General features: G+C 54.4%; 1 long non-coding RNA gene across 1 annotated transcript; it reads left to right on the forward strand.

Moving 5' to 3' along the window:
• Window positions 1-947: 947 nt before the first annotated feature.
• On the forward strand, window positions 948-2720 carry LOC109290065. Its single transcript, XR_002095506.1, has 3 exons — window positions 948-1067; window positions 1603-1730; window positions 2542-2720. It is a non-coding gene; the product is annotated as an uncharacterized LOC109290065 (long non-coding RNA).
• Window positions 2721-8740: the final 6020 nt, after the last annotated feature.

The following is an 8740-nucleotide window of genomic DNA, read 5'->3' on the forward strand; positions in this document are numbered from 1 at the left end:
GGCTGCTGTTCAACCCCCCTCGGTCTTCTCTTCTGCAGACTCAGTCAGCCCATTTCCCTCAGCCTCTCCTCACCAGTCCTGTCCCCCAGTCCACAACTATGTTGGTTGCCCTCCACCGGACTCTCTCCAACATGTCCACATCCTTTCTGTGGTGGGGGGCCCCAAAAAGTCCCCCACTGAGTTCAGAATTCAGTGCTTAGGGTAAGGGGAACCTCCTGGGCCTCCACACTGTCCTTTTCCATGGGGAACCTCTCTCACCCCTAAGTGTCACCTGCTGGGGTTTATTTGCCCTCCCCCAGGGCGGATTTGATACATGCCTGAAAAGCCCAAATGACTTGCACCAAAAGCACGTGCCAGATTGATGTTGAGACTATCGCAGACACAACCTCACCCCAGCACGGCCACACGAGTTACTTTTTCCACGTGTGCCCTAAGTGCTCCCCTGACCAGAGACACCAACCCCCTCCCTCCCCTAACAACCGTTAAACTTGGTTGTTCTCCATTACCGGTAGGACAGCAATGGCCAAAAGCCTGCACATGATGATGATGATGGCAGAAAAGAAACTGCACCCCTCATTAGAAGAGCAGCTCTTAATCAAGAGCCTGCCAGAGCCCAGTCTGCAGCTGGCCACGTTCGGCCCCTCCACGCAGCAGGCTGGCCAGAGTTTCTTCATTTGGCATCGCCCGAGCTGGTCCCCCGGACAGGCAGAGCCGGCGGTGACGCCTCATGTGCTCTACCTGCAGGCACAGCAGCGAAGAGACAGCTCCCCGGAGCCGGCTTTCCCATGAGAATTACAGTGATAGGGGAGCTATTTACTATCCAAAAAAATCCAGCTTCAACATGGTTTAAGCAAACATGTCCTGGAAACTCCAGCCAGCAGTGCCACGTGAGAGTCATATGGGAGCCCACAGTCGCAGATATAAGCACGGCAGCAGGCCCAGCTGCTAACACGGCTGTGGCGAGGCACACACCTTTCTAACCGCTTCAGAAAAACACTCGACCTCTTCCACTATGAAGGGAAGAGCCGCCTTTCTGCTCCTCTCCTTGGCCCTTTTCTGGTGCTTTGGTAAGTAACCTTTAACGTGGTATCTGCCAGCCCCGCAACCAAGGCTTTGTGCTTTGCTTCATTACGGCACCGTGTCTTAAGAACCCATCCTTTACGTTCAAAACCGTGCTAGCTGCGACCTTGTCAGGAACTTTGCTGGAAAGCCACATGTTTGATGAGTCCGCGTGGTTGTCCTGGATGGACGCTCCCACCCTAGGCTTTTTTCTGAGTGTGTCACTTTAGATATAAATCCACACCGGTGAAGTGTCAGGTCCGGATGGTGCAGTGGTCTACCCCGACCTAACTGTGACCTGAGGTGCTGGGGGCTTGGGTGCACTGATGGGAGACTGTGAACTTTGCAGTACGTGGTGTAGATTTAGGGCAGGGTGGGCTAGCGTGGTCCCGCCAGTGTTCACTGTGAATAACTGTCAAATTTTGGAAGGTGATAAGCTCTTTCATTCTGCCGGACTATTTTATTGCAATGGCTTTGTACCACTGAGGGCTTTGCTCCCATGTCTGCAATGAAGGATGCAGCTCCTTTTCTTGGTCGTTTTAGAGGCTGCTCTTAGCCAAGAGAGTCCCGACGTGACCAAGGACATTTCTTCTGGACTCGAGCGGTGCAGGAGCGATGTTGAGGCTAGTATTGATCGAGCCCTGGAACGACTCACCAGGACGTCTTTACAGGTAATGCATGGACGTCCAGGCAGACTGGGTGGAGGGGTCTTCCCAGGTCACCTCAAATGATCCTGATAAATGGACTGGAAGGTGGTGGTGTTATAGATGATAAAATAATAGACTGGAGACACCACCTTCTCCAGGGGGTTCAGACCCAAATAAGCCAGAAAAGGCTTCTGTAGCAAATGACGGACCAAAGTCACGCACCGAGCATAGCACTGCGGGTGCACGGCAACACCACGGCGGGATGCTCTGGGAGACAGCGGGACAGGGAAGGCGATCGACAGCTGCGTGGTTCTTAACGAGGCCCTAAAGCCACTCATCTGCGTAACTGAGGCACAGGCTTGATGACTTATGTGAACTGGGGCTAGATCCCGTTCTATAATGTACACGGTCATTTCTCCCCTACTTTGGCAGCCGGATTGAAACACCGGGTGCTTTCCAGAGGTCTTGGAGGCCTGCCCCGCTGCTGCGAGAAGAGCCCCTGGTGCCATCGGTTCATAATCCTCTCTAAAGCAAGGCATAACGTGGTGCTCAGCTCCACTAATCGCATGCCTGACAGCTTTCCACCCCCGCAGCTGATAGCCACGCTCTCTGCCGGCTCCGGCCCCCGCTTCAGCTCTGCTGGAGGGAGCTGCGCTCCGATGGCCTGGTGCAGCGCGAAACGACCCCAAAGGTTGCTCATTGCACCGGAGGAAAGAGGTTAACTAACCAGCCTGGGCCTGAACGGGCACCTGTGTCCTGCCAAGGGGACCGTTGCAGGACTAGTTCTGCTATAAGCATACCCCAAACCCACCCTCTCGCTTTCTTTTCTTTTCAGGCAAAATGAACGCGGTCTTTGCAAACTGGAGAGTGCTGGACAATAGATGCCCTTCCCTTCCCTGCATGCAGTATAAAGCTACTTGTGCAGTCTGAACACGCGTGCCCTGCTGGTCTCCAGAAGCTTTGCCCGTGCTACGGCCCCCTGATTTGCATATTTAATAAAGCGTATTCAGCATCTCAGGTGCCTGTTGCCTTTATTTATTGTTAGCACAAAGGACTCCTGCAGCCTGGGCTTCTGGAGTTTCTCCCTTTGTGACTGATGGTGCTCAGAAATCGAGGAGGGATATAATCAGCAGCTTGCAATTCACTTGCGAGGAGGGAGAGGAGGGAGCTCGGGGGGGAACGGGAACTGGAAACAAAGCCTTCCTAAAATGACCTGCCATTTCACAAATGGGTTGGGGGGGGCTGGGATTTAAACAGACCAAGTCACGCTAAGCTGATGTGTGTGCATGTGTGCATTTCACGTGTGAAATAAAGACTCCCTCTGCCCTATTCTTCCTTGCTGTGAGGGGCACTGCAGAGTGGCCTAGACTAGTGGTTTTCACCCTTTTTTCATTTGCAGACCCCTTTGCAAATTTTGAATGGAGGCATGGACCTCTTTAGACTAAGTGTGGGTATTCACACACGCTTTTGATTGAGCATAGTCCTCTTTCATGGACCTCTTAGACACAGCCTGCAGACCCCCGGGGTCCACGGCCCGCAGGTTGAAAAGCGCTGGCTTAGAGGAACCCTTTCCCGTGCAGAAATGGTGTTTGCAATTGGGCAAGAACCCCTGAAACAAACCCAGAGCAGAAACCGGGAGGGGCCGAGCAGCCCAAACTCTGTCTCTGCCCATCCAGCTCCTGCACCCGCGTACCGATACCAGTCACACGCCACTGACCCCGGCACCCCACGGAGACGTTCGGCTGAGGGGCCAGCCCACGAGCAGCGTTGCCAGACAGACCTTTCTTCTTCTTCCCCTCTTGCATTTCCTTATGAGTTTGCAGTCTCCCTCCTGGCAAAAACAGTGAGGCTGCCAGGCAAGGAAAGGGGCGCCTTGGTTAAGAAACTAAAACAATACAAGCTCCGGCCTGGCGAACATTAAGTGGATTGGAAATAGCAACTCTTACATGGCCCTAAAGTGCGGGATCATCACGAAATGGAGAAGGGGGCCAAGTCGGGTGACCTGAAATGATGCACGTGGAGCACTTGGACTTTGTATTCACTTCATGGTCTGCCTGTACCAGAAGGGCCTGAGCAAATCCAGCCTAGCTGGCCATTTCACCTGAAGGACACGGGCCTCGGGACCAGGACTGCTGCCTTGCTGGCACTTGGTGGATCCAGTGGTGGCCTTAGGGCAGGAGAGTCATTAGGGAGAGTCATACCTTAGAGGTATGTCCTCAGGTCAATATTAACCCACCACGGTTGTACTGTGGAGCTTTTTAATATTCTTTGGGGGAATTAGATAAATAGCTGAGTGTTAAAATGCAAACAGAGCCATTTCCTTGCAAGAACTACACAACCCTCCCCAAAAATGTGGGACCCCTAAAGTGTGGGGCCCCAGGCAGTCACCCGGTTGGCCCTCCCGTAAGGCCACGACTGGGTGGTTTCAGCCGCTCCGCCTGTTCCTAGGGTGTTTTGGGTAGGAGGCAACTCTCCAATCCCCCTTTGAAGGTGAAAAGCAACATGCTTGAAGAGGCCTGGCCGGGGAACCACGCTCACCGGCGGGCTACGCAGCCCCGTCCTCCCTCTTCTAAGCATGGATTTCCCCTTAGGGGGCCACCGAGAAGAGAAAGACGCATTCCAGGCTCATGACAATTAGAGGAAAAAGAGGATTATGTAGAGTCTGAGGTTGCCAACAGCGCCATTATACGAAGCATTACCACCCGCTGCGTCTCCAGAAGCAGGTTTATTAAATATCCATGCAGCGCTTATCTTTTTCAGACGAACCGGGCAACTCTCTTGTAAAGGAGTCTTTCTATGGGTCACTCTCTCTCTTTTTTTGCTCCCTCACTTCAACTGGTTTTTTTGTTGTTGTTTTTTTTTTTTAAATCATATCCTTATGAGAGATGAGCATTTGAAACGAATTGACAAGAGCAGCCCTCTCACTCACGTCAGGAAAGAAAAGCAGCAATTTTTTGCTTTTCACATAGGAAAAAAAAAGGCTTGTTCCAAAAAATCCCGATGGGCTCCGGCAGCTGCAGCAGGATCTTTTGTCGGGGACGTATCTGTTTTGATAAGTTGCCTCTTCTCCCACCCACCCTGTCCGCAAGGGCTTCCCTTCTCTCGTTTTGCTGAAACCCAGACCCTCGGGACGTTAGGTGGAGGGGCCGCTGGGGAAGCAACTTGACCGGCGACCTCCAGCCGTTCAGGGACCCTGCCGCTCTCACGGCACGTCCTGCACCCTCTCCGGGACGAGCATCTCACGTGCCCTTATCAACCTCAGGGGTGTTGGTTGTAGCCGTGTTGGCCTAAGGAAATAAGGCAGACAAGGTTCTTTGGATCCAGGTAATATCTTTGATTAGACCAACTAAACAAATGACCAACCTTATAATGAAGTCATTGCCTAACTTTAAGACCACTGAAAGGCTAGCTAATTACCAGGAGAATCACCGTGATGGAGATCGCTTCCTCCGCGATGCCTGACGAGGCTCTGAACTCCGCAGTTAGCAATAATAATAATAACGATGATGGTAATAAGAGGATGAAACCAAAGGAATCCTGGGAATAAGACTGACCCTAAACTCAAGGATGCTGTTCCCAACAGGTGCAACAGAAGACGTCCCAGCCTGCAGACTTCACAGCCGTGGAGCGAAGCACCGTGGGATGCCTGACCGCGATGCCGAGGGCTTAACTTGCCGCTCTGAAGCGCCGAGGTTTCATCGCGGGATCACGAGGCGGCCTGCACACCCCGCTCCTGCCACGGGGGCTCCACGTCGCTGCACACGGATATGCAAAGCCGGAGCAGGACTGAATGCTGGCACGGCCCTGAGGGGCTTTGCTGAGGGACGTGGCCCTGGTGCTCAGTACACAGCATCTGCCCTCAGGCTCCTGCAGAAGCAAAACTCCCACGGCGTGTTGTACTCTCATGAGTACTGGCGAGAGGGGGCATTAAATGCAGGTGGGATGGGGCAACTACACAAAGCTCTGCAAGCAGATTTCAACTCAGCAGGCCACGTGAAGTATCAGTCTCTACCCTGCATCGGGTCCCTACAGTGCACACAGGCAGGGATGATTGTGCTGCTTTTTATTAAGGAAAAGGACCTGGGGGTGACAGGGGGCAGTAAGATGGATATGAGCCAGTGCGCCCTTCTTGCAAAGGCGGTTAACAGCATCCTGGGCTGCATTGGTAGGAGCATTACCAGCAGGTCGAGGGCAGCGATTCTTCCCCTCTGTTCAGCACTGGGGAGGCCTCATCTGGAGTCCTGTGTCCAGTTTTGGGCCCCCCACTACAGAAAGGACGTGGACACATTGGAGAGAGTCCAGTGGAGGGCAATGAAAACCGTTGTGGGGCTGGAGGACAGGACTGGTGAGGAGAGGCTGAGGGACCTGGGCTGATTGAGTCTGCAGAAGAGAAGACCGATGGAGATTGAACAGCAGCCTTCACCTCCCTGCAGGGGGGCTGCAAAGAGGATGGAGCTGGACTGGTCTCAGTGGGGGAAGGTGACAGGACAAGGAGCAATGGGCTCAAGCTGCAGCAAGGAAAGTTGAGGTTGGATATTAGGAAAGTCATAGAATCACAGACAAGGAGGGTGGAAGGGAGCTCAGGGGTCACTTCTAGTCCATCCCCTGCTCCAAGCAGGACCAGCCCCAACTCCATCATCCCAGCCATGGCTTTGTCTACCTGGGCCTTAAAACCTCCAAGGATGGAGACTCCCCCACCCTCTGGGTAACCCATTCCAACGTTTTACTGCCCTCCTAGTCGGAAAGTTTTTCCTAGTATCCAACCTCAACTTCCCTTGCTGCAACTTGAGCCCATTGCTCCTTGTCCTGTCATCTGCCCCCACTGAGACCAGCCCAGCTCCATCCTCTTTGCTTTCAAATCCCTGCTCATTCTTCTCTTCTCCAGACCAAATAAGCCCAGTTCCTTCAGCCAGGTTTTCCATTGCTTCTAACAACCCCAAATGTCGACGTGGATGGCAATCACTGTTTCACTAGCGGTCAGACCCAGGACTCCCAGAGGACCCAGCCCTGTGCCCCATTACAGGATGTGATGCACACTCACTCACACACATGCACTCACGCACGCACACACACACTCAGTGACCCAAGGGTGGAACTCATTCATCACGAGTGACTGTGTGGAAACAGGGAGGAAGAAACATAAGAGCAAGCAGCTCGAACTGGGGGGGTTGGGTTTCCTGGCTACAGACCCTGCAGGCTCCCAAAGCAAGTGGTCCCCCCACTCATGGAAGAGCAAACAGGCGCAGCGTGCACAGGTCCTGTTCCCACAGGATTAAATTTGCCCTCAGAGAACACGGTCCACGCCAGCGATGCCAGGCGGAGGGTCACACGGGAACAGCGGGGAAGATATGCTCACAGCCCTATAAATATGCCAGGCCTGGCTGCCGCATGCCTATCAGAGCCGACCGGAGCGTTTTGGGTTTGTCTCCATACCGAACAAGCAAGCATCCAGCCATGAAAGGAGCAGGAGCCTTTGTACTGCTCAGCCTGGCACTTCTCTGCCTCTTTGGTAAGTGCAGGGGATGCTCTGAGTGCTGGCTCTGGCCGGCACAGCAGGATCCATGTGCAAAGAGCCCCAAAGAGCCCCGACTTTGGATACAGACCGGAGGGGCAGATTTTGAGGGGTGCATTTCTGAGCTGAGGGGACGTTTTTTCTGGTCTGGTCCCTACACTCACACAGGACCAGCTCTGACCTGCACCAGCTGCGGCCCAGACGGGTCCAGCACAGGGGAAGCCTCTCATGTCCCTTCCCACGGCCGTGGCCCCTGAAGTTGTCGGCGAGTCTGGAGCTGCTGGCGACTCCACGCCTTCTGGGGATGCTTTGTGCGGGGGCAAGATCTCCCAGGCCCTGGGTCCATTAACATAACACCTAGGCAAGGGTCCAGGGCTTTTTCCTTCTAATGCATGGCTCCCCGCAGCACACGACTGGCACTGCTTCCCTTTTGCAAGGTGAGGGCTGTAATGTCCGATTTGCCCTCCTGGCGTTGCGTTTCAGGAGCTGCTGCCAGTGAAAGCACTGCCGAGGCGAACGCTGTGATGGCGGAGGACACGGTGAAGATGCTGGATAACGTGGCAGACGCTGTTCTGCAGGGGATCGTTACTGACCTGGACGAGAAGCGGTAAGCCGTTTACCATCTGCAGGGAGGGCGCGTGCTTGGCGTTAGCGTACCCTTTGGTGCAGCTCTTCTTCCTGGCCTGGGGGGGAGGGGAAGCCATTTGGGGCAGGATGGGACCTTCCCCAGGGATATCCTGACGCGGTGATTTTGTTTAACGAGCCGATGCCCAGCCCGTCATCCCATCGTAACGTGTCCAGAGACCGCAGCAGGCTGCACTCGCCCACCCGTATGGTGACCAGCCGGTCATGGGGTGATCCCTTGGTATCGGGGCGGGGTAGGACCCTGAGCTCGGGGGGGTGTTCAGCTCAAGCGGGGGGTTACAGGAGAAGAGACTCTCCATTTTTAGCCCTCTTGGTGACAGAAGAAAGCTCAAGCTTGTGTCCCTCTGGGTTCCTGGGAAGCTCAAACTGAAAAAGAGATTGAAAGGTAATAAAGATGCGGTCATCATTTTGAAGCCATGCTGCTTTGTACACCCGGCCCACAACGGGGAACAGCTGGCTTATTTATTTTGGGGTGCTTGGGGGTGGCGAACGTGCTGCTCGTGCAGAGGCAGTACTGGCGGGGAGCTCGGCCTCCCCTGTCTCGCTCCGGAGCCCAGGGCAAAGGCGAGATGCGGGACACACACTGCTCCAGGACGAAGCTGGTCTGCGAGGCTTTGCACCCCCCACCTTGCAATTGTTCTTGGGCGTTATTATAAAGCCATGGGGTGCCCTGCCTAGCTTTCCCCGGGCGCCTTGGCGAGAGCTGGTCTGATTGGACAAGCCCCTATGAGGACGTCAAGCATTTTGCCAAGGCTTTTGGATCATTCCTCTTCGCTGCCTCTGTTTTGCAGGAAACAAGTGGCTTGAGATGATGCCTGAGGCCTGGGACGCACTGACTGCTCGTGTCCCCTCTCCTTCTCCGAGGACTCCTGCGGCA

The sequence above is a fragment of the Gavialis gangeticus genome, unplaced genomic scaffold (genome assembly GCF_001723915.1).
Source record: "Gavialis gangeticus isolate Ggan-Ray unplaced genomic scaffold, GavGan_comp1, whole genome shotgun sequence".
Classification (NCBI taxonomy): domain Eukaryota; kingdom Metazoa; phylum Chordata; order Crocodylia; family Gavialidae; genus Gavialis; species Gavialis gangeticus.